Source organism: Cupressus sempervirens, chromosome 6 (assembly GCF_028749045.1).
Source record: "Cupressus sempervirens isolate cs-2001-9-10 chromosome 6, ASM2874904v1, whole genome shotgun sequence".
Classification (NCBI taxonomy): Eukaryota; Viridiplantae; Streptophyta; class Pinopsida; order Cupressales; family Cupressaceae; genus Cupressus; species Cupressus sempervirens.
The window spans coordinates 251,256,272-251,281,449 of NC_143123.1; the positions used below are offsets into that span (position 1 = coordinate 251,256,272).

At 33.0% G+C, this 25,178-nt stretch overlaps 1 pseudogene; it reads right to left on the minus strand.

Annotated features, from left to right (window-relative positions):
- On the minus strand, window positions 1-24,844 carry LOC149552189 (ABC transporter G family member 35-like; annotated as a pseudogene).
- Between the last annotated feature and the right edge of the window lie 334 nt (window positions 24,845-25,178).

Sequence of the window (25,178 nt, forward strand, 5' to 3'; positions counted from 1 at the left end):
TAGACAAAATTGAATATTGTATAACAATAAAATGACGGTTACATAGACACAAAAAAGCTGAGTTATATTGACCTATCGACAATTTTTTTTTTACATGACCTCAATTGAAGCAAATATTTTTGCCCACATATGGTTGGATGAGACAATCCCGTCAAATTCTTGAGATATATAATCTAACAAACTAGATGATTGTCATGTACACAGGCTTGTATGGAATCCCTATCTTTTTTGGAAGTTAAGATACTTGATGGCCCAGCCAAACAGTGAGGCAAAGCCAACAGGGAAGCACACAATCACTAATGCTACAATTCCAAAAAAGTCATGTCTGATTTCCAAATAAGTTTCTATGAACTTCGACACCGCTAGCTTTCCATCTGCTATCTCAAACTCTGTATCTACATCACCCAACTGAGATCCAACCAAACCATAAAGTGTCCAAGAAATAGGGGTGAGCCAGTACTACCATCTCCACCACACAGGAATTTTCTGTTTCAAATAGAACAGGCTTGGTTGCATTATTAAACATCAGAAACTGCTTTAGATTTTTAACGATAATAAGTAAAAATTGCTTGAACCGAAAAAAAAAATTTATTGTTCAAAGTTTTAAAGAGATAGGCTTACAGGCCGAGGAATGAGAAAGCCACAAAAGAGATTCCATGTAGAATAAAATGCAGATGAAATGATTGCTGCAACAGAGAAGTTTGGAGTCATGGCAACTGTCACCATCCCAAAGAAGGTGAAGTATAGAAACGTGAAATACATGAAGAAGAGGAACCAGAAAAACTTGATTGCCGTCCACTCAAATGCGACCATTGAATAGACCAAGAGAGCGCAAATTATGGACTGCATAAGCACATAGGGAAACTCTATTGCCACCTACATGAATAAATGAGACTGTCATTTGGTTAAGTTGAGGTTGCATAGCAAACACAATATAATAAAATTATGTCAATATCTTTTACTGTACCTGTCCAAAGGCATAAGGGAATTTCGAGTACATCGCAGCAGCTCTTTCTCTATAGAATACGGTCCGTTCGACATCAACCAAAGGTTGCACACTTGATGAATTGCTTACTCTAATGAAAAGAACGGAAGAATAAAGTGCTCCCAAAATATTAAATAAATCTTGTTGATTGCCTCTGTCAAAATAAATAATAAACTATTTATAAGAACTTAAAACAAAAATAAAGTTTCAAGAACGCCTTGGAGAGCTTTTAGAAATATTATATTTTAGTAGAATCAAAGATAGGACTTCCCATGGAAAATATTGTAGCGTAACTTAAAAATCTAATTTTTTTTTTTTTGTTAATGTAATTTGTTGGTATAACAGGTGACTGTTGTTTTGGAACATGTTCTAGTTTAGGGGGCAAACACTAAGAAATTGCTGGAAATTTGTAGAACTCAACTCAGGTGGGCTCTATTTGAGCAAAGCAAATCTTTTATACCAGTCAAGAGAAAAACCAACCTCTTTGCCCCGAGGTCCCAAAATATGGTCCCAAATATCAGTGCAACCACTGTGCTAAAGAAAAACCTCACAACAACATAGTGTGGATTTTGCCAATAAGACATAGACTGCTTCCATAAGCATGCCATGCATTGAACCGTGAAAGACTGTGCATACTTTGTTGGAAAATTTAGATCCTTCGAGTCTGGAGTAGGGATGCTTAGTTCTTTAATTAGGGATTGATTCAATCTGAAAAACAGAAAATGATGTTAACAATTACATGACAATTTTTCACTTTTTATGAGGACTTATTAGTGATATATGGGTGAGAAAAGTTCCTTCTAAAGGAACTTCCAAACATTATGTACATACTCATAGAGTGCAGATTGTCTATATATATTTGTGAAGTCTACCCCAAGACTTTCCTCAACAGATATAGAGGTTACCTCAAGCACCCATGTTGCTGGATTATAGCCTTCTTTAATTGGTGGAACACCTTCAATAGCCTAATTAATCACACAAAAAATATAAATTATTACTCTTTCTGTTGGCAACAAACAGAAAGTGAACAAACGCCATGAAGTGAAAAAACACCAACAGTACCTCAAAATATTCAATGAGTTTATGAGAATGCCAACCCAACGGTCCTGCGTAGATCACTTGGCCACCTCTTTTCATGAGCAGAAGTTGCAAGTCAGAAATCCAAACAAGTTAACATTAAGCATTGGTTAGCATCTGTGAGGGCTTCCCTGTTCCCAATTTGGAAGCACAATAGTACTTAGCTTCTTTCATCCAAAATGACACAATTATATGACTCACAATACTCAATTCACAGAAGTGTTTAAATTTACCTCATCAAAAGCCTCAAAAATACCAATGCTAGGTTGGTGGATAGTACAAACAACTGTATGACCAGTATCAACTGTGTTGCGTACAGTCCGCATGACTATAGCTGCAACCCGAGCATCCAATCCCGAAGTTGGCTCGTCCATGAAAATTATGGATGGGTTAGCAACAAGTTCCACTGCTATGGTAAGCCTTTTCCTTTGTTTTGTAGAAAGACCCGTTAGCCCAGGAAGCCCTACCAGAGCATTCCTTTGTGAAGTAAGCTCCACAAGTTCCATCACTTCTTGTACAAACATCTGTAGTCATTAAAAGAGAAATCCCCAAGAAAAGCATTTAGTTTCATCATAGAAAGAGCACCTATTGAAAGTATATATGCAAAGAGTAGAGCTCAAAATCCCACCGTTCTAGTTCTCTCATCAACATCTTGTGCAAGTCGAAGCCATGCAGAGTACTCGAGTGATTCATATATTGTGAGATTAGGAGAGTGAATGTCGTTTTGTTCACCGTATCCTGAGATGCGAGCGAACGTTTCTTGTTTTTTAGGGTACCCAGATATGCATATATTTCCTTCAATGTATCCTCCTATTTTTCTTCCTACCAAGACATCCATCAATGTGGTTTTTCCAGCTCCACTAACTCCAACCAAGGCTGTAAGCATCCCTGGCCTGAAGGATCCACTTATGTTGGAAAGGAGTTGTAACCTGTCTTGATCCACACCTTCATTTTTCATCTCCTAACGTAGTACCATCTATTAAGTCCATCATAATTAAATTTGATAAAAGTTGGGAATTACAAAATTATCGCCAATTAATTAAATTTGATCAACCAAAGTCTAACTGCACTCACCTGTGGCATGTCAACATAGTAGTTGATGTTTTCAAAAGCAATTGATAATGGTTGGAAAGGAAGGACCATTCCTTTTTTCTGAAATACCGAGTGCTGAATATCAGTCAGTTCTATATCATGGCTTGAAGTTAGACTTTCTCTTCTCTCTGACAAATCTGCATGGCCTGAAAGATATTCTACATTCTGTGAATGAACAATGCTAACTTTTTCATATCATAACAGTTGAAATTATAAGTAGTGTTTATGATCGTGGAGTTTCAACATGTTACAATCTCTTTGATCTATTTGTCAATCAATTTCAAGAAATTTTATTTGAGAAAATGAAAGTTTTCAAGTTTTCATCCACAAATTAACACACGTTCATTGGCCTCTCTCTAATACTTTTTAGTTAGAATGTTCTCTTATACGAGGCGCACAATTTATATTTTAACATTCAACCACCTTCAATTGCTATGTTCGAAATCGATAATTGTATTTTCAACATGAAATATATGTTTCTTTTGAAGTGTTGAATAAGACATTCGTATCTTTTCCAGTGGCAGGTTAACACATCCATAAGTACGCAAAAGGCTTACAAGAAAGCTCTAGCTTATCTTGTTACCTTTCTAAATTTTAATTTTAAGTCTGTCTAAAACGAGGAACTTGTTTTTGAGCAGACTAGAACTTCACAAGCAGTAAAGATTTTGAGTGGAGATCATGACATACCTCTGGATTTTACCACCGATGTCAAATCAACAGACTTAAGTTGTTCTCCATCGTTTCTTTCTCCAGTTCTGTTTACCTATTTCTCTTCAATAATATCCTCAGATAGTACAGCTTGTGATTTGCTCAATGCTGTTTATTAATAAGATTCAGTTAGAGCCCGCTGTAAATCTAAATTAAAAGGGAAATAAGAAAAAGATAATTAAATCTTAATAAAATCCAAGACTCACGATTGAGGTATGCTAGAGCCAAGGTAAATAAAATATTAAAGATTATACAGAACCCAATTAGTGCTCCAACACCAATCCAATATAATCTAGCTTCGGCAATTAATCCACGAGCTTCTATTATTTCATGTCCCAATGTCTTGTTTGAGGTAGTACTGCTTGGCTACATACAAGTAATATATATGAGATGAAATAAAATGTTTAGTATGATTGTCCACTCTTGATATACAATGATCCTTCTAAATAAAGGCAAATTCACTAACTTTGTTCCATCTGGGAGCTAGAAATTCATTGACAGCAAGGGCATTTTGGCTGTAAGACAATGGAGAACACCAATATGCCCAAATCCACCAGCTAGGTACGTCGACTGTTTCAACATAATAAATCCTCATTTCAAAATTTGCTATCATAACTAAAATGTTCATGAAAGTTATTTCCTTCAATGTAAATAATAAGGTTTGTAGAAATCAGGAGACTATATACCTTGGGAAACCACAAATCCTCCAAGGAGGAACACGACAAGATTAGCAAATGCTCCAAAAGTTTGTGAAACAATCATGTTTCGACCCAATGATCCCACGAACTTGAAAAGTCCCATTCCCATTTGATGCAACCAAAAGAGGAGAAAGACTTGCTTAAAGCATCTACGAACAAAAGAAAGCATCTCTCAAAATTAGCACAGCCTGTTGCAATGCTTCTGTGATTATTATTTTGTCCCTTACACAGCAAAGTATATCGGTCAGATTATACACTACAAAGTATACTGGTCAAATTTCTGACATTTAAGGCCATTTGTCACAAAGGAAAAGTAACATTAGATAAGCTCAACGCATCAGCACGTTATAAAATGTGGCTTCTTTAGAATATGATTTGATCAAAATTTCTAGAAATGATTGTTTGCGAACTAGTTTACAGGATATCTAGCACAAGTAAAGAGTCGTTTACTAGATCTATTTATCATTGTAAAACAACATTGAAAATACTAGATAATGTGCAGCCAACTTTCAATATTTTATCTAGAACGAAGAGTGTTTGCATTATGGGTAGAAATGAACAATCTAGCATTCATTGTTTATAAATTCTGTGAAAGAAGAAAGAAATTAAATTTCATATATAAATTAGAGAATTTTCTTACGGGGAGGGGTTGTTGTCTTGATTTCACACCAGGAATGTAGTTTAAAGTGTAAGCAAACCCATGATTTGAGAGTAGTTGCTGTTGTAGTTAAAACATGAAATGAGCAGAAGGCCTTTGCAAATTCCTTGACAGGTATGTAGCGATACGGTTGATTTGTATGGGCCCAATATTGCCTTTGGTCCTTTCTTGAGGTTACCTGTTCAAGTAAAACCAAAAGCATGGTTAATAAATTTGATACTATTAAAAATTTCATTCGTTAGCAGTTGCATCGTACATAGTACTTGATCACTTTGGTACCAATTGGCACCTGAAATGGATATATCATGTGAGCAAATGGACTGAATCTTTGTGATGTGAAATCAATTGGTGCCTAAAATTCAGCAGGCTCTACTAAATGAAGGAGCCCACACTTACTTCTTGCAAGAAATCAGCTATTCCTTTCCTGTTGGGGCATTTGAAACCCATGGAATCGAAAAAATCAAGCACACGTTCTCGAGGTCCTTGATAAACAATCTCTCCTTCAGATAATAAGATGATGTCATCAAATAGTTCATATGTTTCAGGAGCAGGCTGCAATAGAGAAATCAACATTGTGCCATCAAGAACATGGACAAGTTGGCGCAGACACTTGATAATTTGGTATGTTGTAGCACTGTCCAGTCCTGTTGAAATTTCATCCATAAACAAAGCTTTGGGACGAGCAACTAGCATTTCCCTTGTAAATGTTTAATAACAACCACAAAAATTGCATCTTTTAGTGATATAATTTCAACTTTAGATGTTTCAAAACTTCTAAGGAACTTTCCTTGTAAAACACACCTGTGGTGACTCTCTTCTTCTGACCTCTAGAGATTCCATGGCGCATTAGATCTCCCACTATTATATCAGCGTAGATGTCCAGCCCTGGAAGCTGAAACAAATCAAGGGTACTATTATAATCTTTAAAATCTGAATCTTATTAAGCATTTGTACTACCTAACATGTGACTACTGAAATCCAACCTTTAACACATAATTTGTGACAAGGTTGGTCTTCTGGCCTTCAATTGCAGTTTCCTGTAACCGTTACACAGATCAAATATCAAACTTGGCACAAATTAGAGAGCAGATCAGTTCATTAGGAACTCTTAATCAAAAGTATATGTTTGGTACCAACATCTACCTTCATAAAGATGTCAACATCTAGATTTGGTTTGATGTTTGCCTGCTTCTCATGTCTAGAAAGTTCTTACAGGAGATCTGTGAGAACCATGTATATTCAATATGGGTACAGAAATGATAAGACAATACAATTGTGAGTAATTTCTGTAGAAGCACTCACCATATCTTGACCCAACTCCTTGGCACTAGCCAGAAAAATCAAGTGTTTCCCTCACAGTCATTTCTGCAAAATGCAAATCATGCTGGCTAATGTAAACAGAACTTCTTTGCGGCACGAATTCTGTCAACGAGTGTCCATTGTAGGTAACATTGCCACCAATCTGTAAAGAGAAAGCTAGTGTTATAAATATCTGAAAATACATGCAATCTCCTTAATATTTGCTTTAGAAGATATTTCGTGGTTGACCAATACTGACTTAGGTGGGGAGGACTAATTACTGACAACAAATGCATCCACACATACTGACAGAAATTCACAACCATCCCTCTATAGAGCAAATCCTTTCTCTGACCTATATAAATATATAGAAATTTACTTTACTTTGCAACTGCGGTCAGGTTCTCCAGCCAAAGTAGTTAGCAACGTAGTTTTACCAGCACCAGGTGGACCCAGAAGAAGTGTCATCCTGAAGAGATCAATGAAAGGTTATAAGAGATAAAAAAGTGTCACGATTCTACACTTTGGACATCCTCAATTTCAAAGACGATGAACTCACCATGAAGGCTTTATGATGCCACTTACATCATGAAGAATAGTTAAAGTTATCCTTTTCGAATGAAATATGCATAGATAGTCGAGAACACCCTGCACAACAATATCGACTGCAATGTAGTTAATTGAGAATACCTTAAATTCTATTACATTATAATCCTCTTGCAAGAGGATGTACACGAAGTCCTCTAACCAGACAAGCTACCATCAGATACAGGTCCCATTCCCCTTTGTTCCTCAGAATCTAGTGTAAAGAAATCAAATATAATTTGTCAAGCTTAAATAAAATATTAAAGAAGTCTGTTTTTTCACGCTAACAAGTATTTATTACTTATACCTGCAACAAAGGCAGACAATTGTAATAGAAGAAAAAGGTTTCAACCTACCTGGAAAATGTAATATTTGACAGGTTAGAAGCCGAACAAATCAAAATCAACCATCCTCAATCTCAAGTCCAGAATAACAATGGAAAAGACCAACATAGGTTAAAAAGCACTGCCAGTTAACCAAAAATGTTGATTTAACTGTGATTTTTATGAGACTCCTTGCAAAACTTGCAATCTATTAAAACATCACAGTATATTGGTTACGGTTGTTAGGGTATGCATACCGGACTCAAGTTGAGGCACATCAAAGATGTTCTTAATGCAAAATGCTCTTAAGTCCACACCCGAGGCAAATTTGGTACACTATAACGCACCTCTGAAAATCCAAAATGCATTTACCCTATGTATTATATGCAACCTATAGACAAAATGAAAACCTGGAAGACCTATAGACAAAATGAAAACCTAGAAGGAAACAGTTGAATATAAAAATATGAATATTCTTGACTTCGAGATTTCAGTCTATGATACGTATTGTGTTCGATAGTTCGGTCAAAATGTTAGTGTACCAAAAATTTAGCTATGTGAACCTTGCATCCCCACAGCCTGGACTCAAGTTGAGGCACATTCAAGATGTTCTTTATGCAAAATGCACTTAAGTCCACACCCGAGGCAAATTTGGTACACTGTAACGTACCTCTGAAAATCCAAAATGCATTTACCCTAAGTATTATATGCAACCTATTGACAAAATGAAAACCTGAAAGGAAACAGTTGAATATAAAAATATGAACATTCTTGACTTCGATATTTCAGTCTATGAAGAAGTAATGTTTTACGTATTGAGTTCGATATTTCAGTCAAAATGTTAGTGTACCAAAAATTTAGCTACGTGAACCTTGCATCCCCACAGCCCTGCAACTTATGTACCCCACTGCAGCCTCAAGGCATGTTATGTTTTAGGTATTGAGTTTGATATTTCAGTCTATATGTTATAGGGTGTGGCATAGACATACCCTGTGTGCTCCCACATTTCCACAACCTGTAACCTTATGATTATCAAATATCTCCACAAACCATTTTTCCTCCATTTCTAGTTTTCCTTTTCAATTATGTTGGGGATTTTCTCAAATCTAACGACATTGAGTATAAACTTATTCATTTACCGTTTTTGGGTTTTTCCATTACTGCTTCTTATTCGTGCAATAGAATTCTGATCCTAATAAGGAACATTTGATGTATGTCAATTGTTAAAATCAAATTTAACAAATATTTACCCACTAAAAGCAACGAATGTAAATAGCCAAACAAAATATCCACAAGATGGCGTACTTCACGAACATACAATATAGAACGACCGGATTAATTGAAAAGTTTTCGAAACACCGTGACACGCTCTTTGGGGTGGACGTCTGCAGTTGCTGAAACAATGTTTTGCATTCCACTTCAGAAAAAGTTGTGTCGAATTTTATTTATAAATTCATATTACTTGACCGCCTGCCTTTCACTGTCTTGTCGTCTGGATATGCAATCTTTCCATGTCATACTGCAGTTTCAATCAGGTCTGTTATTGAAACTCAACAAGATTCTTAACGTTTTCTTCTTCGTATTGTAAGCTTTATTGTTTTATTTTTTTAATTTTAAAATATCCAAATTTAGCATTTTTCTTGTAGTAACTTCTCAGAGTCGCAATTTTCAGTCATACCACATTAATCTTGCATAATATTTTAAATTTTGTCTTGCATAGGAATTTATTCTTTGTATCTAAATCAATGAATGAATGAAGGATTTTAATAATGTCTACGAGGCTCAAGCAGTCTATCGGCCTTGCCTACAATGGGACTGACTAATCTCAAAACAAAATGCACTAAAGACAAAACAAAGTCAAACTTTTTTTTTCTCTATCATGAAAATGTAGTGCTTTTTTACCAATTTTTTTGTTGTTTTCGACTACGAATTATGCACATCATGAAGATCGAATGCTGAAATTTTCAAAAAAATCCATGATGTTTTCGATTTTTTGAAAATTGGTCAATCATACAATTTGTAGGGAGGATAGCCGTGTCTGCTAACAACTAGCCTAATCTAGCTGTAATCCTTTTTCCCTTCCTCGGTGTATTTTAATGATAAAATTTGCGGTCTTATCTAACTGATTTTCTTTGAAAAGCTGGCCCATATTTATAGGCACGAGTCTAGTCCATTATAAACTTATAACACTTCAAATAGTGGAAATGAAATGAAAATTTTTAATCGTGTTTGGAGATCAATGGTCTAAGGGGTAAAAGGTGAGCTAAGCAGTCCCAATTTTCTCCAAGTTATTCTGGTGTAGAAGTTTGACGAGATTTAAACATCAACTAGTATTAAATTTTGAAGGGAATGCCCATAGAACTCATAGAAAGCACTAGTTTGATGAATATATTATCGTTATTAATTAAATAAGGAATTATAAAATAAATATTTTCAAGAATAATAAACATAATTTTTTATAATTAATTAACCAACAATAAAAAGAGCTAACATCAAAATGAGTTAATAAAAAGAAAGAAAAAATAATTGTAAAATAACAAATAATACAATAAAACAAACAATACAATAAAGCTTTCTTTAAAATAAAGAGAAGTTTATTATATGGAATTATTAAATTAATATTAATCATATAGATAATATTGATTTGTAATAATATTTAATTTTGAAAGTAATATAATTGTAAATTTTAAGAATATTTGTTATTATTATTATTAATATAACGATTTTATATTCTTGTGGGATTTGCATAATTATATTACAATTTCATTTTTATAATTACAGTCAAGATTATATTTATATTTTATGAGTAGTGTGAACATATATCTATCTTTTATGAGAATAAAGGTGCACATAGCAATTGTTGTGTTTGGATGCTATTCATAGAATTGAACCATTGAAACTTTAAGCATCCTATTATTGCAACTCAAATCATGGACTTTTCCCTAACAAGTTGAGTGAGATTGGTCTCACAGGAATCTCTTGGGTTAAGTGTGTTAGAATTCAAGTAGTTATCTTGCTTTGAATTACTATATTTCATCCTTAAAAATCCTCAATGATTTATTCTTATTAGCAATTACCTTAAATGAAATAAGTGTTAAGTGGATTAATCATTTATACAAATGATGTATTTTCATGACATGAATTATGGATCACTAAATTTAACTAAAAAATTACATAATTTATTTCTAATATAAATTTCACTGTTTGATGTAAAGTATAATATCTTATATATGATAATATTTTCAAAAAATGATAGCATTTAAAAAATTTAGGGTGTAATATAGATGATGTAACATAAAAATTACGGTCTAACATTTTAAAAATAATTTACATAGAGCATGAATTCCTCCTGTTGGAAAAAATCACATGTGAAGGTTGATATTACTAGTATGTAGACAACTTTTTGTGTAAAATAATATAAGATTGTAGAAGGTGTTTCTCTAATAATTATTAAAATAATTTGTCTTAGTGATAGTATGAATTAGATGTTAAATATGTGGGCAAAGGAAATGAAAGTGTTGTAGAATGGATTTGAAGATATATACCTCAATGATCATGGAGGACATGCTCCAATTTTTCATATTCCATTTAGAAGGAATACCAAATGAATGGTGCACAATGGGCTTCTCCTCCATAAGCCACCAAACTATACCCTTTTACCAAGAATCCTCTCCAAAACTCATTAATAGGTCTACTCAAGGCATTTCTCCATTACTCATAAAAATAATTTGTCTTAGTGATAATATGAATTGGAGATTGAATATGTGGGCAAATGAAGTGAAAGTGTTGCAGTATGCATTTGGAAATACATCCCAATTATTGGAGAGGATATGCTCCAATTTGCCATACTCCATTTAGAAGGGATAACACATGAATGGTGACACAATAGGGTTGTCCTCCCTAAGCCACCAGTATATATCTTTTTACCATAAATCCTCTCAAAAAATCAATATTAGGTCTAATCAACATGCAAGATCATGAATATAATTCAAGGAACTTATGCAACTTAGGTAGCAGGGGACAATGGAGGATTTTTCCATTGAATTTCAAAAAATTTATGTCTTGGTCTCTAATCTATCCCAAAATTATTGTAGATCCTCTTGAACCTCAAACACTAGGAGAAGCAATACAAAATATAAGGATGAAACTAAAACTTCATAGCAAAAACCCAAAATCATTCAATTAAGACACAATATGAACATGTTGAGCCACAAAAACAAATAGAAAAAGAATGTTATTATGCAAAGGACCATGGAGTAGAGGACATTAATGCCAAGGTAAGAAATCCCTAAAAAAAAGATGACATGTTGAAGAAAGGGGTATGTTTTAGATGTAGAGAAATTTGAGAGCCAAGACACAAGTGTAGGAGAAAGAGTCAAGTCCATAGAATAAAAGAAACACCCAAAATAGAGAAAGAAGGAACACCATATAAATAAGAAAAATATGATCTTAACTATACCTACCAAAACTTCCATCTTTATTAATGATCTTGATCATACTATACTTCCCCTTTCTCCATAATTATAATTTTCCTCTATAATATTTACATACATATTTTTCATTAGTATAACTCCCCCTTTGAAATCAATGAAAAATGCGAGTAAACTATGTACAAGTCAACAACTTAGTTTCCAAAAGGTCTCCATACCAACCTTAAAATTCTACAAAATTCCTCCTTAATGTCTCAAACTCTATTTCCCAAGTTTTCTTCATATTCTCAACTAATTGTATGATGCCCCAAATAGCATATGCCATAATTTTTGCTCCATTAAGATCATTGGGCCTAAAAACCTCATATGTCTTCTTAGAAGACTCTAATAATTGATGTAGGAGCATCGAGCTTGGATTTTTTTGGGCCTTATGGTTTGCATGATTGGGGATCTATTCGAGGCATATTGAGGAACCTTGTCCTAAGTGCACATAGAGTTTGGAGTTATCGTATTGGAGTTAGAGCCATTTTGGTGACAATTGGTCACATGTTCCTAATTTTTTGGTGGACCTTGGAGATTGCATTCGTGAGCCTCGATCTATGGGAGTTGGTGTGTGCACTCTTGGATTTGGATCATTGGTTGGAACATGGACCTATGTCTAAATGCACATATTCTTCTGTGGTCTTATAAATTAGTTATGCATTGTAAACTTGGGGCCTATCCTAAGTATTTAATCTATGTTATGTATTTAATATTTGTATCCAAGCCAACTTCTGGCTTGAGGGTGTATTTAATGTGAGTATTTATTTAATGTCAATTATGCTAGGTTGACTTGTGGCCTGGTTTACTATAAGTAGACGGTCTTGTGGAGTCTAGAGTCATTGTCATTCATCCAACATGGAGAAGATGAGTAGCTGAGAGAGAAAAGTTTGAGCAGAGCTAGTAGATAAGTGTGGCTTGGGAAACAAGAAGGTTCCTTGGTGGCTTTCCAGCATGAGTTAAGATTCTTCTTGCAGTTCTCTACTAGGTTTTGGATATGGGCTAGCTAGTGGTTTGGATCTGTCCCAATTTTTATGAATATAAGAATTTCAGAAATTAGCCTATTATTGTGATCCTCACAAGATAATATGGTGGTTAGAGGGTTTTATTGGGGATTGTCACTTTATGATGGGGCATAATTTTATATTATATTATTATAATAAAGTGAACTATTATAATTTCATTTTATAATATTATAATAAAGTGAAAATATAAGAATATCTTTTATCCCACATTGGGGAGAAAAGTAAGTGAGCTCCTACAAGGAAAGAATAAATGGGGCATGAGAGGCTCTTTTCTTATCATCTGATTATTGTCATTTATGTTTGATGAGTTGTGTGGAGCCAAGAGTTTCAACATTTTCCACTAGAGAATGGTGTTCTTTTGTGTGCCTCAACCATTTGAGTTGGTGAAATACCTAGTGAATTTGGTATTGGGAGGACACCATACAAGTGTTCTATTTGAGCATATTGGTGAAAGACCCTTCAAGGGGTTGTAGTTGTTGAAGAATAAAAATTAGTCTTTTCATTGTGTCAAATTTGTAGCCTAGGGCCAGATTCATGGACTAAGATTAAAGGAATAAGTTAGATATTGCTACATTAACTTGTTGTAGTAACGTCACTACAATAACTTGTTAGAGTAACATTTCTATATTATCACTTCTATAGTGTTGTTGCTATAGTGATCTACTATATTAATTAGCTATAGGGTCGTTGCTGCTACATGAACTTGCTATAGTAAAAATCCAAATTTCCTTGAGCACTTTTCTAAGTTCCTATCTATTTCATTTGTATTACATGGAGGATAGATTTTAATATTCTAGGGCATGTTAAGAATTTAGAAATCATTTGTCATCTTATTTATATCAAAGTTTTACATCAGAATTTGTTGCCCTTTTGTCTTATTGATGTAGATGCATATTTTCCCATTTATAGTCAATGCTCCATGTTTCAAAAAAATACAATTTTTTTTATTGTTGGTTGTTTGGAATTTTGCAAGGGTATCAATTAAAGTTTGGCATTTACACACACACACACACATACATATATACAAACATATATACATAGACATAGACACACACACACACACATATATATGTACGTATACATATATATGTGTATATATATACACATATACATACATACATACATACATACATATGTATACATATGTGTGTGTGTGTGTGTGTGTGTGTGTGTGTATACGTATACATATGTGTGTGTGTGTGTGTGTGTGTGTGTACACACACACACACACACACACACACACACACACACACACACATATCCCTTGTGTGCAAAGTATTTGACAAAATTTTTAGATTAGCAATTTGGAAATAAAAATTAGAATTGCATAGATTATTACAATGGTATCAGAGCTTGCTTGCAAAGTGTTTGATGAAATGTCAAACAATTGAATTAGAGAAGAATTTGGTGTTTGACAAAGTTATAACTAGTTGGGGTTACTACACTTGCTGATTATTTATTGTAATTGTTGATGTATTTGGTCGTAACTTGAAAGGCCTTACTGTTGGGCATTTTGAATGAAAATCTTATTATGTGAATTGGCATTGTATGGATCTAGATCGTTGTGTTATAGTTTATATTCTACTATGTGGTTGTTTGCTATGGCCCAAGATATCTCCTTTGGGGATTCTCCTGTGTTGTGCTGCATCGAGTGGTATTAGAGAAAATAGTTTCCCTAACATGTGGACAAATTGTTGAAGTCAAGACAGTTTGTACTAGGACTTGGGGTGAAGATTATCAGAGTGAAGGTTGGATCTACTTGATTTGTTGCAAATGGTTCGCAAAGATGTTGGAGGATTTTTGTGAAAATATTGGACCCTAAGATGATTGCAAATCTTTGTGATATAGTGGAGAAGAAGAATTCAGAGACATCTAGTCAGTTGGAAGCTAGTTTGACCAATCAATTTAAGGAAGGGATAGTTGAGTTTCATAGAGATTTTTGGAGTTGGAGTCTATTGATCCAGAAGATAGTTGTATGGCTAGTTAGAAGACTTGTTTGAGAATGAAGAGGGCATGTCAAGGCTGAGGTGGAGGTTGGTTTTGTTGATTAGTTTGTGGAGTTTAATGCAAAACTTGTAGAGCGACTTGTGGTTGTTACTGTTGAAGAGGTTCCTAACCTTTTTGATGTTGGGATACAGATTTGTTGTGGATAATTAGCTTGTTGTTGGTGATTAGATCACTTGGTCATCGATAATCAAGTTATTGTTGGTGAGGAGATCACGGATGGTGGGAGTTTGGCATATGTTACAAAGGAATTACATCCTACTGCTGATGTGGATTTGGTTTTGAATCTACATGTTGTTGTGCATGTTGCTACAGTTGTAGAGTTGGATGAACCTATTGCTAATATGGATTATGGTGATAAGTTGTAGACCCTATTTGTGGGTTACCATGTTGTTCACTTTATTCCTATGGGCGAATATGTTGATTGGTTGTTTGTAGATTTATGAAGGAGAAAGTGGTAGATGGACTTGTTCATTATCTTGTCCTCGATAGATTGGATGGCTTTAGTGAAGATGAAGTTGGTTATGAATTTTTTTTTTGGCATCAAAGTATGGGACATACTTTTCTATCTACCCAAGGAGTCTGATGCAGGAACATCGAACTTGGATTTTTGTGGACCTCATGGTTTACGCTATTGGGGATCTATTCAAGGCATATTAGGGAACCTTTCCCTAAGTGTGCCTAGAGTTTGGAGTTATCATCTTGGAGTTAGAGCCATTTTGGTGAATATTGGTCACGTGTTCCTAATTTTCTGGCAAACCTTGGAGATTGTATTCTTGAGCTTTGATCTGTGGGAGTTAGTGTGAGTGCTCTTGGATTTGGATCATTGGTTGGCATGTGGACCTATGTCTAATTGTGTGTATTCTTATGTTTTCTTATGAATTAGTTATGCATTAGAAACTTCAGGCATGTCCTAAGTATTTAATTTATATTATGTATTTAATATTTGTATCCAAGCCAACTTGTGGCTTGAAAGTGTATTTAATGTGAGTATTTATTTAATGTCAATTATGCTAGGCCAACTTGTGGCTTGGTTTAGTATAAGTAGAGGGTCTTGTGGAGTCTAGATTCATTTTCATTCATCCAGCATGGAGAAGATGACTAGTTGAGAGAGTGAAGTTTGAGTAGAGCTAGTTGCTAAGTGTGGCTTGGAAAACAAGAAGGTTTCTTGGTGGCTTGAGAGCACAAGTTGAAATTATTCTTGGAGTTCTCTGCTAGGTTGAAGATACAGGCTAGCTAGTGGTTTGGATCTTGTGAGATCTTTTTGAACACTTATTGTAATTGTTGATGTATTTGGTTGTAACCCAGAAGGCCTTACAACCAAGCATGTTGGATAAAAAGATTATTATGAGAATTGGCATTGTGTGGATCTAATTCTCTTTGTTACTATTTATATTCTACTATGTGGTTTTTTTTGGGGGTTTCGACATCTCTTTTTGGGGATTCTCCTACCTTGCACTGTGTCAATAATTCTAGTTGCTTCTGCATCATCTCAAGATCTAATGTTAGTAGACATCATAATAAAGCAAACCAATTCAAAACTCTGTCCTTTTCTCCTTGCAAAATAATGATAGCATCAAAAGTTTTACTGATTGTCTTGTCCATGTCAACTACACACACTTATCTCTTTTTTAGCAAATCCATCAGCTAATTTCTCAAGATTAACAAAACAAAATTATTCTCTTTCAAATTCTCTTTTTGCCCTGTCTTTGGCAAATTAATTTTCCAACACTAAACAATATACATGCGTAAATGAATATAAACTAAAAATTTAAATACACAACACCATGATTGTTAACTAGGAAAAACTTGGCCAAGGAAAACTCCAGTGTGGATGATACCCACGAGAAAAGCAATAGTCTTAAAGCACCATGTTAAGAGTGTTGACCTTGTTAAGAATTCTATTACATACATCTAGCACATGAGCCCTTGTTAAAGGTCTCAACCCTCTTAGGAGTTGTATTTCAATGGAGCCCATTGCTCATACAATGATATACAATCTATACAAGAGTTATATAAACTATGCCAAAATTGACTATACAAATATCTTAAATATCTGATTAGTCCTTTGTGTATCTCACATCTAACTATGTCCACACAACAACTAATTACATCTAATCATCAAAGCAATGATAAACCATCATACATAAAGATCATATATCATTACCATAATAATGACATAATTTCCATTATCAAATGTCCTTCATATATACCTTTTTTATTATGCTATCCAGTTAACCTTGAAAACCAAGCATGTAAGTACTTATCCAAAACTTATTATCAAAATTTGCAAACTAAGGGTTAACATCTATGATGTCATCCCTACATTTCCAAGTAATTAATATGACAAGGCAATTCAATTGCTTCAGCCAAAATGTTTGATATCTACCTTATACTCTATACTTTGTGATATTGACATGTTTTAGTATTTTCAATCCAAAGCCAATTGATATCTTAAGACTAGAAACATGATTACATCATCTACACACTACTTTCTATTATAATATAAAATTGTGGCAATTTATATTAATTCAATGAAGCTTGCTAACTAAAAATGCACCTTTGGTAACAATAATTATATATCATACTTCGGGAATTTTCTCATACAAAAAAAAGAAGAAGCAAAACTATTGTTAAGTTCATGTGACCTTATCTTTTGATAGTATTTCCAAAAATGAGAATATTTATACTTTCATATCTGCCAACTTACCAACAAATGCATCTCTAAGGATTACAAGAATGGATATGCCCAATATTGGATATCTACGAGGACTTAATGTGAGAGGAAACATGAGTAGATAATATCATAGTTGGAGAACCATTCTAAGTTGATTATGAGATAAATAGAGCCCCAAAAAGTCCTCCCACAAGGGCTGAAAACATGTTCACTAACTCTTCAAAAAGGATTGAGATAAGATAAAGTCTTTGCCAAAGAAAATAAGGATGAATAGACTAAAGAATATCCACATAAGACTTTGGGAGGAAAAATATATAATGAAATGGTGAAATAAATTGAAGACCATTCTAGAATGGCCATACAACTAGAGCCTCAAGAGGCCCTCCCTAAAGATCTTGGAACTTGACTACAAACTCTCCCTAAGGATTAGGATTATTCATGAACACTCATCATAGAATAAGACAACAAATAACAAAAATAAAGAAAAGTACTGCATACATCAAGATAAGTTTAATCTTTGGATTATTCTTAACATTTTAAATTAAAAATTATAATATTTAGATTTGATAAGTTTATATTTGTAAATATTTTTTAGTTATCACCTCAAACCGATATTTTTATTTCAAGGTTTCAAGTAGTATGATATCCAATTAAGCAATCCAAGCATTAATTAATAAATTTTGGAAGGGCAGATTGTAATCACCTCTTTCTGAATAGGACCTAAAAATAACAAATAATAACAATAAAAATAAAATATAAAAAATACTAAATGTCAAATGTTGTAGTGAACCTATTAGTAATTGAAATTTATTATGAACTTATAATGCCTCAACATACCCACAATTCAATTACATGGTCAAACTTAGAGAAAAATGTACAATTTCATCAATCATGATTGTAAGCATACTTTTAGCACTCGATTTTTAGACTTCAAAATCAACCCCATAAATGAATCCTTAATTACTTCTTTTTATTGATGATGTCTTTGTAAAGTTCAAACTGTGCAAAAGTAGTATCCTATGCACATGTTGAACTTAAACTTGAAATTAATCGTTCAAAAGTTCTAAGTTTGAAAGGAAGATTCATAGGTTTAGATATGTAAGGTGCATGGTTCAGAGTTCATATTCAAAGTTTAGGTTCAATTGTAGAAGTTCAAGGTTCAAAGTTCAAATTTCAAAATGTCAGTCTTGGTGTGGGGACAATATCTCCAAATTCAACCATTAGATTTTTCTCCATTATGGATGTGTTCTTAAGAGACACATTTTCCACCTTCTCACTGGAGTGATTGGCAAAATTTTATCAAATGTAAGAAATATTGATGTTTTAGTATGAGCCTATCAAAATAAACAGATAGCTTGGAGTTCATGTTGAACTTGAACCTTGAACAACCAAATTTCATGTGTTTGACTATAACATTGGCAAAATTATCTATGACACTTATAAAATTTTGACGAAAATATCAATCTCAGTGCGGGGGCCATATCTCCCAATCCCACAATTGGATTAATCCTATTTTTGGATATGTTTGAAGAAACCTAATTATTTAAGCCCTCTCCAAAGAGTTTTGTTAGATTCTCAACGGATCAAAATTTACACATGTCTAACTTCTGCACTGTCAAACTTATCGATAATAGTTACAAAATGATGATAGAAATATGTGTCATGTTTCAGGGGGCATAGATTTCAATCTAACTGTTAGATTGAATAAATTTTCAGGTATGTTTTATTAATCAAAATTTTGTAAATTATCTCCAAATGGTTTTTTTAGACAACTTACAAATTAAAAGTGATGAGCATTGGCGTGAACTATCAAAATTGTTAACATCAATTATGAAATAATGACAACATATCATCACCAAATTTCATATTTTGGTAGACGTATTTTATAAAGAGGAAAAGGAGAAGAAGTTGAAAAGAGGAGGGAAGACAAATGAGAGTTTGTCCAAGAATCAATTATGATAACTAAGAAGTGACCGGAGAGCTAAGAGGATAAATATGTATTAAAACACCAAAACAAGGGTTCTTCTCTTTCACAAGTCGTATGGTTGTAAGGAACAAGACATTTCTACTTGGAAAGGGAATAGGGAGAGTTGTTTTCTTTTCTAGAAACTAATTGTAATAGCAGGGATGAAATAATAGTATTGTTGTTTTGTTATGTGTTTTGGAATAAAAAGATATATATTTACATGCCAAATCTTGAGGTCTAGGTACTTTTTTTTTTGGATGAAATAGATTGTATGGTCTTTTCTTTCCTATTTCAAATGCAGTCCTACTACTCATAGCTTGTAGAAATGAAACATTTAGTCTCTTTCATTACCTTCTTTATGTGAAAGGTTTAGTAAATGGTCATGTGGCTATTTCATATACTTTCCTTCTTTGTCCTAATCTTAAAACTTGTAATCACATTCGTTCCATGTTGATGAGAGGATGTTAGAAAACCTTCGTGTCTTCAGGTAAAAGACATAAACTATCATTTAATTCATTGTAAATCTTTATAAGAGGGAGTTGTACCTCTCAATTCAAAGGATAGTTATCAATCAATGATAACTCATCCAACTGCTAGTATCTTTTTGTTCTTCTGTTTGGGTGTTTTGAGTCATATATTGTATTTCTTTCCAAAGGACAAATTTGTTTACTAACAATGACCATGCATATGATTTAATTTGGCTCAAGGGAGATAAGAAACATATCAAGATATAGATGAAATGATTTTTGGTTCATTTTTGCAAGCAATATTGAATTAATGAATCATAAATGGTCATATAGGGATGAGTTTATTTTTGTTATCAGGAAGATACAATTGTATTGCATGGAGTGCTTTGTTAATGTCATCTATTAATGATTTCCTCCAATACATGGGTGTGAAAGGATTTATTAATAGGGTGAAGCCCATTGTACTTACGATTTTTTTCTTTCTTTCTTTTCTTTGTGGTTACATATTTAGATTGGCTCCTCTCTATGTGTAGACCATGTCAAGGAGATGAGTGAAAATGGAAGTTCCTAGCCAAGTAGGCCCAAACAAAGATTAATGAGTTTCTAATCTCTATCTAGCCATAGGGTAAGGGATTTTTTTCTCTTAAAATTCTATTGTGTCTCTAGGGCACATGCATGGTGCATTGGGAAAGAGAAAGGTGGATGTGATGAATTAAAGTTAGTTATTTTTAATGGGAGCTTTCATGGCCAATGGAGGCATTGTGTTGGTAGATGCCCACTTTCACCTTTAGTTTGTAATATTATTTCTACTTTAGGATTTTATTAATAAGATCAAGGATAAATAAATGAATGTGATGTATTATTTGAAGTATAATGAAGAGGTCACAAAAGGAAAACATTCTATATGTAGAACACTTACAGAGACAAGATAGTTGAATGGAGGAAATTCACACATTCAAAAGAAAAATTAAATTCTTATGGATGTATCATTGAGATGTAGGAAAGGTGTTAGCAAGGTTGCATGTATCCAATAACAATGCACATATAGATGTTACAAGAAATCACATCATTCTAGTATTGTTTAAAATTGGTTCGTTACTATTTTAGGCATTATCATAAATTTTACATTAGTATATAATTTTCTAATTAAATTCACATTTTTTTAAGATACAAATATAATTTAGATACATTAGAGAAATAATAAAAGAGATTAAAATATCATAAAAGTTAAAATTAATCTCAATCACAAAAATCACAAACTAAAAACTTAACACAAGTTTTAAATTTTTTTATTAGATATATTAATATATACAAATTAATAATTACACTTTCTATATTTGATTTTAATTACTAACAGCTATTATATATTAGAAGTATATCTATAACCCTATATAAGGCATAACCCACTATACAAGCTCTTTAAAAAACTTGCTTGCTTCGATCATAATAGTAGGTAGAGGGCAATGCTATGTGCTTTAAAATATTTTTTTCTAATAATAAATTCGTTTTGTGTTGCTTCCACAAAGAAAAACATGTTTGATGCTTTTTAATGAGGACTAAGAATTCTTGTGTTTTTTTCAATATATATAATTATTGATCATCGTTTTCACTATAAAAACATTTTTCCTACTCACTACATATTTACCACGAGACATTGATAACAATCTTTTCATATTGTGGCTCTTATTCAGATTTGTCAATGGACACAATCCCCATGCTATTTGAGATCTATAATGTGGTATTGTCAAAACATGATGACCATTTAAAAGTTTCACCTTTTCTCCATCCCAAATATAGTATTTGCATGTATTTATATTACACGCGTTGAAAACTCCCATATCAATGTCATTTGTGCTTTCAAATTAATATGGGCGTTAGTGACGACTTAGATTCTTCAAAGTTGTATAATTGACTGTAAAAATAATTGATTCTACTAAATGCACATTCTTCTATATTATGATGATCTTATTCCATTGTGTTTTGTTATGACTCATGGTAGTAATAACCTCTTATTGTGGATCATCATTTGACATTAAGTCTCCTTTCTTTTAACACTTTTTTTTTTTTTTTGGTTAAAACTATTCTAGTGGAATGCCTCTTAAGAAACTATTCATATAGCTTTTCATTCATATGAAATCATGACAAATTTAAGGGTTTCGATCACTATAGATAAATTTCACTTCTAACATTTTTAAAATATTTAAAATAATGACATTTCACAATCAAGCTAGTTTACCCTTAAATGTCCCGTAGATTATTAAGAACAGAAGCCCTCACTAAAAATTTAGATTAGAGGCATGGAAATTCAAGATTCATGGTATAAGCTTTACTTTTAAATATTTTTCTTCTTAAAATTTTAATTTACATTTTATTAAATGATAGTTTTGTTGGTAAGCATTATATGTCTTAATTTGAACTTCAATTTAAAAATTTGTCAAAGATGTTCACACTTTAATCTTCCTCAATTTTAAAAATCTGTTTCAAATTATTATAATAGATATGTTGTAGTGTCAATTTAGGAATAATTGTAAAAAGTTTGAACATAAAAACTAAAAATTAATAGTTGCATACTTATAACTAATGGAAATATACAACTCACATAATTAGAACTAGTAAACATTTTTACAAAATAAATCGTCCAAATGAAATAAAAGGGACAAACAAGTTCAAAGCAAGTAAGAGTTCTAAATTTGCTAGTTAGGTATATGGCCTCTAATAATAGCTCTAAAAATGTTTAAATTTGAACAATATGAGTGCTCTATATATTTTTCATTAATAGTGATCTCTATTTAACTTATCACCATATGTTTATTACTATAATAAATGAATGAAATGATTTTCTTATATCTGAACTATTCTTAAAATTTAAATTAAACAATATTTTATAATGAAAACATTATTTTATAATAAAACAATATTTTAATAAGAGTACCTTTTTTACATAGATGTTTCTACAATTTTGTATTTCAAAGTATCTATTCAAAATGAAAAAAATGTCTAATTATAGCTAATATATTTATAAATACCATTCTTATTACAAAAATATCGCTTTAATATAAATTTCAACATTAAAATATCATTATACAAATTAAATTTCTATTATAAAAATGGAATAATATTATTGTTTCGAAATTATGGCTTATATTAACTCCATTATTCTCCTATTTACCTTCTCTTCTTCCATTAGATCTCCAAAGCTAGAATGGTATTATATAATTGATCATAGATAACATGTCCTTTAAATAATTTATATATTCAATATGTTTAATAATTATATAATTATTTATTAGTTAGTTTTAAACCCACTTTTCCAAAATTAACACCGACTTTTTGGTTAATTATGCCTATGCATTAAACATTTATTAAATTATTATCATTATTATTATGTTTATGTAATGTGGGCATTATACTCAGAGTTTGGCATGTTTCGCTAATCTATTTATTTATTTGTTTTAGACTGATCCTTATGTAGTCTATAGGATAATTAAGCCCTAAATTATGTATAATTAAGAAATCTTAAGATGGAAGCTTCGTTTCTTCCATATTCACAGTGAATGGAGTGTTCTCGACTGGTGCATTAAGGTTTCCACCATGAAAACCAAGTAAGCTGTAAACATGAGTTCCTCGTTCATACTTCATAGATTTTTATGCAGCTTAGCAAGATTTTCCTTAGCTTAACTAAAATTCTGTGGTAACTACTAGATGAAACTTCACAAGATAGATATTACCAGTGCATATGCAGCCAAGACGGATTGAATACTTCCCAGTTTGCTAATTTTATATCTAATCTATACTCTTCAGATGAGCCCTAATATGTATCAGGGTTTGCATATTCAATTTCTAAAGAAAAAAACTAAAAACTATTGCAGGCTGGTATTCCTGCCGTTTAAAATGCATTGAAATTTATCATAACTCCTTAACAAATTTTCCCTAATCCAAATTTAGAAGCAGACACTTTGTAACCTATTAATCCGATCTCAAAAAGGCAGAAAAAACCCTTGGCAGGACAGAATTTGGGCATACCTGGATTGTATTAATGGTGAAATTGACAAGCGTGGGAAGAGCTCTCTTTCCGACATAGGCCTCCCCAGTGATATTCAAATTCTCAAACCGAACTTCTATTGTAGGCATCACAATCCCCACCCTGTAAAATCCATATTAGCTATTTATCATTCATCTACTCTACTGAATCTTCATTCAAAGCAAGAAAAAAAATAGAAAAGAAAAAAATTGTAACCTGGTAAGTCTTTCCTTGAGCTTCAACAAAAACTGCTCATTGTCGACCTCAGTGATCTGCAAGAGCCTCTGGATGAATTCGCCGCGAGTTTTATTGTTTAATGTGGTAACATCGACATTCTGATATCGGAGGGTACCGGTGGAGCCGACATGGCGGAGAAGGGAACTCCGCAGGCGGTCATAAGTCGGCAGCTTTTCGAGAGCAGCCCATTTGAGGGTGGCTTCCTCCTCCGCCGCCGCCTCGCCGTAGCGGAAAGATCTGGACAACACATTGTCTTCTTCTTTCCACGATCCGCCTTCTAAATCCACTGGAACTGCCATCTTTCACCCGCTTTTCCTCCTTCCTTCGAAAATCTGGTAGCTTTCTCTGACAATTTGCACCCTGATTTATAAGCAATGAATACATAAATTCTTCCGCGAATACGCAAAGCAAATAACCGATCGCTGTATCTGAGATTTCTCGCCCTGATTTAGAACCAATGAATACATAAATTCTTCACAAAATTTTCGCAAAACGAAACTTCGATCCTTTTAAGTGAAAATTTTCGCCCTGATTTAGAGCCAATGGATGCAGAAAATCTTCCAAAAATTTCGCAAAGCGAAACTCCGCTCCTTTTAAATGAAAAATTTCCCCCTAATTCAAAGCCTAAAAAACTACAGCTTTTTTAAAACATTTCGCAAAGCGAAACTCAGATGCTTTTTAATGGAAACTTTCACCCTAAGTCACTAATTAAAGAAAATTTCGTAGAATTATCGTACATCTAATTTCCGGTCACCTTAAATCGAAAATCTCCTGAAATTCCTCTAGAAATTTCACTTCCGGTCGCTTCACATGAAAAGCTTTCGCGCCCCCGATTTAAAGCTGATGACTTCAAAAAATTTCACGAAATTTCGCAAAGAAAAGTGTCC